This window comes from Artemia sp. Qi Xiang Cuo, chromosome 13 (genome assembly GCF_049724085.1).
Source record: "Artemia sp. Qi Xiang Cuo chromosome 13, ASM4972408v1, whole genome shotgun sequence".
NCBI classification, from domain to species: Eukaryota; Metazoa; Arthropoda; class Branchiopoda; order Anostraca; family Artemiidae; genus Artemia; species Artemia sp. Qi Xiang Cuo.
The window spans coordinates 831,346-841,300 of NC_142806.1; positions in this window are offsets into that span (position 1 = coordinate 831,346).

A 9,955-nucleotide genomic window follows, 5' to 3' on the forward strand; every position below is an offset into this window, starting at 1 on the left:
TTAATTCCCAGTTCATCGGTATAGTGAAACGTCTCCCCAGCAACGTGACGGAGGAACTTCTGAAAAATCTGTCAAAAGACTGTGAAAAAGCAATCAAGTGTGGCAATTCGCAAGCGTTTAAAATGTAATACCCCTCTAAAAGTGCTTTGTCCGCTGCCTTAACGAACCCGATTAAAATTGGTTTTGAATTATTCCGTCTAGAGGAATTCCGCTTTTTGCCTCGAATGTGTTATCGGTGTCATAATGTGAGGCACATAGTGGTGGACTGTAAGGAAACTGAAACTTGTAGCCGCTGTGGATAAATTGGCCACACAAGCCCTCCTGAGAACCCTTGTCAAAATCTTACTCGGTGCCTGAATTGCACTTCGACTAGGCACACATATTATTAATATACCTGTCCTGGTAACAGAAAAAACTTGAAAAATGGATCACGCTCCCAAAATGTGTAATATTCTGTCTTGGAACACAAATGGGAAAGCACTTGAGAAAACAGTTCTGCTTGATACTATGAGCCTAACAAATGAAGTAATTTGTATACAAGAGCACCTGCTTCCCGAAGACAATACTAACCTGCTCAAGTTCTCAAGTTCACTCCAGTGTTTTATTCGGCCAGCTGAACGTGTGAAATCCAGAGGTCGGCCATCTGGTGGCTTAGGCACTTTGGTGAGAAAGTCTCTTCAGGCTGAACTTTTAGCATCAAGTAAACACTTCCTCGCTGTTAAAGTTCAAGATACTGTGATAATAAACGTATATCTTCCTACTAATTATAGATCTATCCTCTCGGACAGCAAGTTCACGGCTGCATGTACTCAGTTAAGCCGTTTCGAGAAGGCTCAAATTCCTGGGAATACAAAAGTTCTATTAATAGGGGACTTCAACTGTGACCTACTTAATACCGAATCTGAAAGAACTCAAATCGTTAGGCTCCCTTCCTGATCAGTTTAGTGTCGTTGATAAGGACAAAGCTTACACTTTTATCAGTGTTGCCAACACCGTCTCAAATCTTGATCATTTGTTAACGAACTTTCCGGTGAGTGACGAAGTAAAATTTGCAGCTGATAATTCTTACTCTGACAATTTGCCTTTGTCATTGTCAATGACACTGGACTGTCCAAAGTTGGCGGGTCCGTGCAGATCTCAATGGAGAGTATACAGTGACTGGAAACAAGTGTCAAATGATCTCTTTGCGGCTACTTCTGGGGATATCGTGAGAAAAATAAAAGTTCCCTTCCATCTGCTGCAGAGAAATGCAAACTCGTATTGCAGTGAAAGTGAAATACATCTGCAGATAAACATGTACTGTGCAGAAATGTTGCATGCTCTGAGGATGGCGGAGAGTTTAGCAGTTCCTCTGAAGCGTGTCCGTAATAGATCACAGTTGAAAGGGTGGTCTAGAAATCTGGAGCTACAGGTGGCTTGAGCGTCAGCGAAGCTATGGCTGAAAGTTTGGCATGATAGCGGGAAGCCACGAAGTGGAATAGTGAACGAGATTCGAATCCATACTAAACGAAAGTTCAATAAAGCGTTAGATGCCCACCGTGCAACCCTCAAAGAAAATTTTGTGCAAAAGCTCAGTAAGAATCCGAACCTTATTTGGTCGCTTCGGTCTAAGCCTGAAGAAGCCAAGCCTACGTCTAATATTTCTGCTAATGAGTGGAGTGCTTACTTTGAGTCCGAGTTCAAAGCGCCTGATCCAGTTCTGCAGTCTAATTACGAGAATGAGCTGACTTCTATGCTTACCGACACCTTCGACGATTTCTCAGTGTCACCGGTCACGATTTGCCAGGCCGTTAAAAAGTTAAAAAAGGTATACTCAAAAGGCTGTGATAGTATTTGTTCTCTACATATTTCTTTAGGAGGTTATGTTCTTTACCATCATATTGCCCTCCTGCTTCAGATGGTTTTGACACAAGGGATAGTCCCGAGCTGCTTTAGTCTGGGTGTGGTTATACCGATATTGAAGAAGAGGAAGCCAGCCAAACAGCCTTCTTCGTATCGGCCAGTAAAGATATCTTCAGTATTTTGTACACTATTTTAGATTTTTTTGTTTGATGAGATCTATTATAAGTGTGAGATGCTTCAACACCAGTTTGGTTTTCGAAAATGTCTCGGGTGAACTCATGTACTTTATTTTCTTGCTAGCATATTACTTGATGCTCATCTCTCGTGAAAAACTTTGATCTTAGGTCAGAATGATGTCAGGAGAGCTTTTGACTCTGGGATTCATGCCCAGAGTTTGTTTGAGCTGTGTAAGCGAGGCGTGCGTTCTTCTATTGTAAGGTCACTACGTGATATGTATAGGAACCTCAAGCATCGTGTTCGTTTGCAAGATGGTGAGCTTAGTGGGGAGATATCCGTACATAAGGGAATTAAGCAAGGGGCTATAACGTCTCCTACTTTGTATAATAACAGCGTTAATGATGCCCAATAAGTTATCTCTCCGAGTTATATTTGCAAGCATATTGACTTGTCAGTTCTGGGTTTTGCAGATGATATTTTAAATCTGTCTCGGTTGCTTTCTTCATTAGAAAATAATGTTTCGCGTCTTCAAAAAAGTTATGCTGATATTGGTTTGCAGTTTAATGTAGAAAAGTCTACTGCTTTGTTTTTTAATTGCCCTGAAGATAATGCTACGGTCAGGCTTGGTGGAATTACCGCAACACCGTCTAGTCAGATTCCGTACCTTGGCCTGCCGATTGGTCGTAATCTTCGAGAGACCCAGTCTTTGCTTATTGAACACCTTTCTAAAAAAGTGCACATTGCCTATGCGGGTGTTGTCACTAGCCGTCGCAATTCAAGCCGTAAATATTTGGCTCGTCTTTATAATGCAGTAGCTTTGCCTCATGTCTTGTACCTGTCTCCCTTTTGGAAGTTCCTGAGTGCACGAAACAAGAAAGACATAAGGTCGGTATTTTTCAAGTATGCCCGATATCTTCTTCAAGTACCGCCTTTTGTTAGAAACCGCCATATTGCTGTGAAACATGGAATTGTTGAGCCTCTTAGTGCCGTGGAGGAGGTAATTCAGAATTACGTAAAAAAACTAGAGCTCCTGGATCACGAGTGGGCCCACCTTCTCAAATAGTTGTGTTATTATGTAGTTCTTTCTGTTTGTATTTGTTTTTCTTGCCAGTTTTTGCTTTTTCTTTCTTTTCTAGTTCGTGCTCTGTCTTTTTCTGTTTATTGTAAGACAGGTTATTAATAAAATTCATTCATTCATTCATTTTGGGAATTCCCTTTAGTTAACTCTGTGAGGAGTTTCACAATTTGGGCGTAATTGCGCACGAATTTTCTAAAGTAACCGGTAAGCCCTAAAATTCCTCTTAATTCTTTCATAGTTCTTGGGGGTTTGAGGTTTTCAACATATTTTATTATGTCTGGGTCTGTTGATATCTCTCTTAGCGTCACCACTACTCACAAAGATTTATTTTTAGTTTTAAATAAATTAACTTTTTCAGGCCGGCATTTTAAATTGCCCTCTGAATTTCTCGAACACTTTAGCTAATGTTGCTATGTGTTTTTCAGCATTTTCTTCTACACACATAACATCATCAACAAAATGAATAATATTCTTTAATCCTCTTAATAGATGCATTAAGGGTCTACACCGCGCGAGTGAACTTGTCTTAAGTTCAAACGGTACTCTCAAGTATTCGTATGAACCACATTCAGTTGTGGAAAACGAAATTTTATATACATATTTTTCAGCTATTTTCACTTGGTGGTAGCCTTGGGTAAGATCTAAAGAAGTAAAAATTTTGTTTTTGCTTGAGATAGAGTCAAGGATTTCGTCTATTCTTCGCAAGGGAAATTTGTTAAGGGCTTGTTTGTTAAGGGCTCTATAATCTACTACGAGTCTCAGGTCACCATTTTTTTTTCGACTAAGATCACTGGTGTGGAATACGGACTTATACTGGGGCGTATAATCTCATTTTTTTCTAGTTCATGATTTTTATTTTTTAACCACTCTTTATGCTTGAACGGTATACGATATGGCTATTTCGCGACGGGATTACCGGTTGTTAAAATTGAATGTTCATAAAACAGTATTAGTCCTATGTCGTCTTCAGATGCGGAAAATACATCTCTAAAATTCCATAATAATTCGCATAATTTTCTTTTAAGTTCCAAGTCAGTAATATGATCCATATTAAATTTGTTCAAAAATTGCGATTTGGTTAGGGGGTATCTATTATTTGAAGTTTTAATGCCATTAACAAGGTTTCTTTTGGAATTTTCCCACCTATCCAAATCATTCTCCGATATAACTTGGATTTGAACTAAACATGTTCCCTTTTTTATTGTAATTGTATCATTTTCATGGTTATTAGTTACCCAAATAAAACCTCCTTTGTCGTAAGATATAATATGTTCTTCGCATAACAGATTTTCAGGAATTTCATTCGATGGGATCGCAAGTCATATTTCGGATTTGCTATCTACTGGTTCAATCATCTGTGATATTTGAATTATTTGCATCGTTTTGGGAGGGATTTTTGTTTTCCGTATTGCGACTCCATAGTATTTTTCTTTATTGTATTTGCATATTAAATTTAGACTGGCGCTATCCGCCAATAACATTGGCTGCGCCTGAACCGCATTGGGGTTCACTATTTTTTTTCCATAATTCCACTATTTCCTTGATCTTGTTTGACCTATACTGTCGCATATCTCCTTTTTTTGATTTTTGCAGATTCACCACATTTATTATTTAATTTTGCTTCACTTCTCCAATATCGCTCGGAATAAAAAAGCGAATTTCTGGTTATGCCACGTCCTTTTTGTAACGAGACATGAGGTTTAAAAGATTGTGACATTATACCGCCAAAAATTTTATTTACTCTTAAATTCTCTTCGTAACCTCTGTTACCATTTCTTAAGGTAGGGGAAGGGTATTTGCCGGGTAGACAAGCCTTTCGTTCGCTACGTCTAATAATACTCTATTAGACCTTAAAAAATTTGCGTCTATGATGGCTTCATACGGAAAATTGTTGCATATTATAAATTTTGTCGGAAAAATTCTATTATCCCTTTTTAGGTCTAGGCGAATGGAACCTTTTGCATCCAATTTATGCCCTGTTATGCTAGTTAAACTGGGATTATTAAAATTTTTTCGTCGCCAGATATGCGGAGGCAACTTATTAAATACGTATGAGTTTGTGATATTAACCTTTGCACAAGAGTCAATTAGTGCCTTAAAGTGGACATTTGCCACACTAAAATTATTAAATATATGTAACTTATTATTACTATCACTAAAAGAAGGTACTACTATTGCTTTGGACCTATAAAATATCCTGGGCCCCTTCTGGGTCCAATTTATTCTTCTGAGGGGCCTGAGACGTTTCCCTGCGGATTTATTTCATACGTTGGTGTCTGCATTAGAGATTCAGATATGCCCATGGGATCTCTAGCTAATTGATTTACATTTGTTTGCCAATTTTGCTATGTATTATTACGGTAGTTTGGATGTCTTGCGACGCCGCCGGGTGCTGGCGTCGACTTCGGGTGCTGGCGGGAGGATCTTCTATAGCAGGACAATTGCGGCAGGGCGTAAGATCCAGATCTATGAACAACGGCCTCTGCAAAGGGCTACATCGACCTTTTCGGGGTACCTGTAAGACTGGGGACCTTGCGGCCAACTCTATTCCCACTTGAGGAGTGGCGCCCCTCGAGGAAATTATAGCCTAGTAAACGACACAGCATTCGCACGGGATTCTGACTAATGGGCAATTTTTATGGGCTTGGTATGTTTTGATGGGTGTCTTTGGGCTGAAAAACCTCTTCCTAGCTAATTTATCTATTATGGTCTGCCTCCCCGTAGTAGCATAATATTTGTAGGCATGAATATATAATGAGTCGGAGGTAATAGGCTTGAGACTGTCTGTGCAGGATTTCGACTCTTGTTGATAGAAGAGCATCGCCAAGTGCTGTAAGCCATGTTGTGACTAATATTGGCCCAGGATTGAACAAAGCCTCCATTCATGGAGGTCCCAGGGACTTTTTGCTGTCCGGTTCTAAGCCGGCTTAAGCACTTCGGTGTAGACTTGAGAAGATATGTGATCCCCGTCCTGCACTTGTATCCGGGATCATTGCTTTTCCTGAGGCAAAAATAATGTCAATGATTTAAAAAACATGAAAATTGGAACTTGGAATGTTACGACATTAAAAAATGACTATCGTATCGACATTTTGACTGACCAATTCAGACGATTCGAACTGGATTTATTAGGAATTTCAGAAACTCATATCCCAGGGGTAGGAAGCGTGAAATTAGGTGATATAGAATTTGTTTACTCAGGCAGGAACGATGGGGTACATAGACAGGGAGTAGGGCTCATGATGAATAAGGAAGCTGCTAAGTCTTGTTTAGGCTGGGAAGGTATTAATAATAGAACACTAATTGCTTATTTTATGACTAGAAAGTTCAGGGTATCAGTTATAGTAGTATACGCCCCAGTAGAACCGACTGACGGAGATACTAGTGACTCAGATGAATTTTACTTACAGTTAAAGAAGCAAATAGACAGGGTCCCAAGTAGAAATATGATGTTTTTACTAGTGAATTTTAACGCACAGGTCAGTAGAAATAGGGATAGATGATATCCTAGCCTAGGTAAATTTGGTGTAAGAAAAGAAAACAGTAATGGATACAGACTTTTACAATTTTGCAGGTATAACGATCTAGTCATAACCAATACGGTGTTCGGTCATAAAATGGCTGATAAGTTAACATGGTATTCACGTGATGGTAAGACAGCAAACCTTATTGATTTTGTTATAGTAAACCGAAGAATATCAGGATCAATACAAGATAATAGGATATACAGGAATGCCATTATTAATGTTAAAAGTAAAGATCACAATCTCGTAGTGTCAAGGGGTAATTTAAAGCTGTAATATCGGAAGGGTAACTACCTCCCTGGAAGTTATGATGTTGGTAGACTCCAGGATGACAATTTGGGAGAAACTTTCCAGGACCATTTTAATACTAAATTAGATAGTTCAAAATTTGACAATGTGGAATATGGATGAAATAATTTTAGGAAAATATTTTTGAAGGTGCTGATGGTGTCTTAGAGAAGAAAGCTAGAACTGCAGCTAAGAATATTAGTGAAAAAGCTTTATATTTAATAGAAAGGAGAAAGGACTTGTACAAGAATTATCTGGGTGATAGATCATATGAAAACAAAAGGAATGTAAAGAAAGTGGAGAAAGCATTAAAATATGAACTAAGGAGGTGTGAAGTTGAGGCAATGGATAAAATTGCCGAGGATCTGGAAGATGCAGCTAGACGGCATAATAGTAAAATATTGTACTGGCATGTTAACAAATTTAGAGGGAGTAGTCAATCCGGACTTGGCCCATTTAAAGATAGGAATGGGGTCGCAATTAGCGATAAGAAAAAACTAAAGGGAGATGGGCCGAACATTTTGAGAATTTGCTTAACTGAGATAGAGTTGGAGGAAAAAATATAGCGGAAAATGAAAAAGTTTGTGATACCTTGGATGTGAAGGAAGATTTGTTTTGTGAGGAGGAATTAGCAACAGTACTAAAAGGATTAAAGAATAATAAGGCTCCAGGTGCTGATACGGTGGGAAATGCGTTTCTTAAATACGGTGGCTCTGATGTAATAAAATAGTTACTGAAGATTATGAATATGATTTTTGAAAAAGGAGAAGTACCTAAGGATTTTCGGAAAACCTTAATTAAGCCACTTTATAAGAAAGGTGATAAAAGTGAGTGTGGTAATTATCGAGGCATTAGTCTGGTCTCTGTAGGTAGTAAATTACTTAGTGATATGATACTTTTTAGACTGACGGATGCCGTAGACAAAGTTTTAAGAGAAGAGCAGTGTGGTTTTAGAAAAGGTAGAGGATGTGTCGACCAAATTTTCACTCTTAGGCTAATAATTGAGAAGTGCCTGAGTTTTCAAACACCTTTGGTTCTCAGTTTTATAGATTATTCGACTCTGTTGATAGAAGAGCTTTAGTAAAGGTTTTATCCTTGTATCGTATACTCAGACAAATACATTAAAGTGGTTAGTACTATGTATGAGAATAACACTGCTGCGATTAAGGTAGGAAATGAGGTTAGCAGCTGGTTTTGTATTAAATCAGGAGTTAAGCTGGGTTGTGCTCTATCCCCCTTTGTATGGATTATTTTGATGGACTTTGTTTTAAAGAGCACATGAAAGGCAATGGAAGACCACGGAATCAAATGGGGAGGAAAAAGTCTCCTGGACTTGGATTATGCTGATGATTTAAGCATCCTAGATGAAAGTGTGAGAAAAAAGAATGAAGTTTTAGAGGTTTTGCGAGTTCAAGGTGCTAGAATTGGTTTGAAAATTAAAGTTAGGAAGACTAAGTCACTAAGGCTAGGAATAAGTGAAGATGAAAAGGTGACTTTGGGTAATGATAAGATTGATCAGGTGGGCAGCTTCACTTACCTTGGTAGTATTATTAGTAAAGATGGTGGGAGCAGTGAAGATGTTAAATATAGAATAGCCAAGGCTCAGAGTGTTTTTTCACAGTTAAAAAAAGTCTGGAAGAATAGGAAGATAAGTCTGAAAACCGAGATTAGAATATTAGAAGCTACAGTGATGACAGTGGTCAAATATGGCTCTGAAGCATGGACGCTCCGAAAAGCAGATGAAGATTTGCTAGATGTTTTCCAGAGAAATTGCTTAAGGATTGTTCTGGGTATCCGGCTGACTGACCGTATTTCAAACAATAGGCTATACGAAAAATTTGGTTCAATACCGCCCTCTAGGGCTATAATGAAAGAAAGGTTGAGGTGGCCAGGGCACGTTGTGCGGATGAAGGATGATAGATTTCCGAAGATTGTTATTTTCGGCCAAACATCTAGGGCTAAACGGAAAGCAGGTCGTCCTCGTCTGGGGTGGGAGGACGTCATAACGAAAGATTTAAAGGAAATGGGAACTTCGTGGGCGGGTGTAAAAAGGGAGGCTTTGAATAGATTGGGGTGGAGGAGGAGCGTGCGTAGCTGTGTTGGCCTCAGGCGGCTTGGTGCTTTGATGAGTTGTTAGTAGTAGTAGTAGTAGTGTGAAATAAGAAAAGAACTTGGTCTAAAATATGTCGGTTATTAATACGCAAATGTATAAATATAAAAAATGCGGACCAGTTTGCTATTTGGCTCGTGTTTGATCAAGGATAAAATATTTTATTGTCCCTAGAGGGGGACATATACAAACCTCCTAGGGTCACCAACGCTGTTTCGAAGTTTTAGGCAAATAACTAAAGCAAAAAGCGAATGTTTAGATTTCTTCAACCATCGGTTTTCGTCTAATCCTGGTTTTAGTAAGATTTAGCTGAATGTTCCAATCAACGAAACCTGAATATAGCTTACCATTGTTATTTGACCAAAAATATATGACATCTTTTTTTCAAATAGGGATGCAGTTAAATCAAACTTTTGCGAGACTATAATTTCTAATTCAACGTAAACTGATGAATGACACAAAAATCAACGAAACCTGAATATAACTTAACATTGTTATTTGACCAAAAATATATGACATCTTTTTTCTCAAATAGGGATGCAGGTAAATCACACATTCATGAGACTTTCATCACACTTTTGTGACATCACACTTTTGTGGGACTAAAATTTCTAATTCTTCAAATATCAAAATTATTCAAAAGGAAAAATCCAGTTTTTCAAACAAAAGCAATTTTAAATCAGAGAAAAATATTGATGATTTCACCAAAAAAAAAGAAAAAGAGACATAAGTTCTTAGACTTGTCTGATTTCCAATCTAGTTTCGACAAATTGTGAACTTTACAAATCGGATCGGAACTTAGTAAGAAGCCTGAAATAAAATAAACAAAGGAATGTTCCTAATCAACGAAACCTGAATATAACTGACGATTGTTATTTGACCAAAAATATATAACCTTATATCTTTGAGGCTAGTCCGATGGACATTCCTCTCATC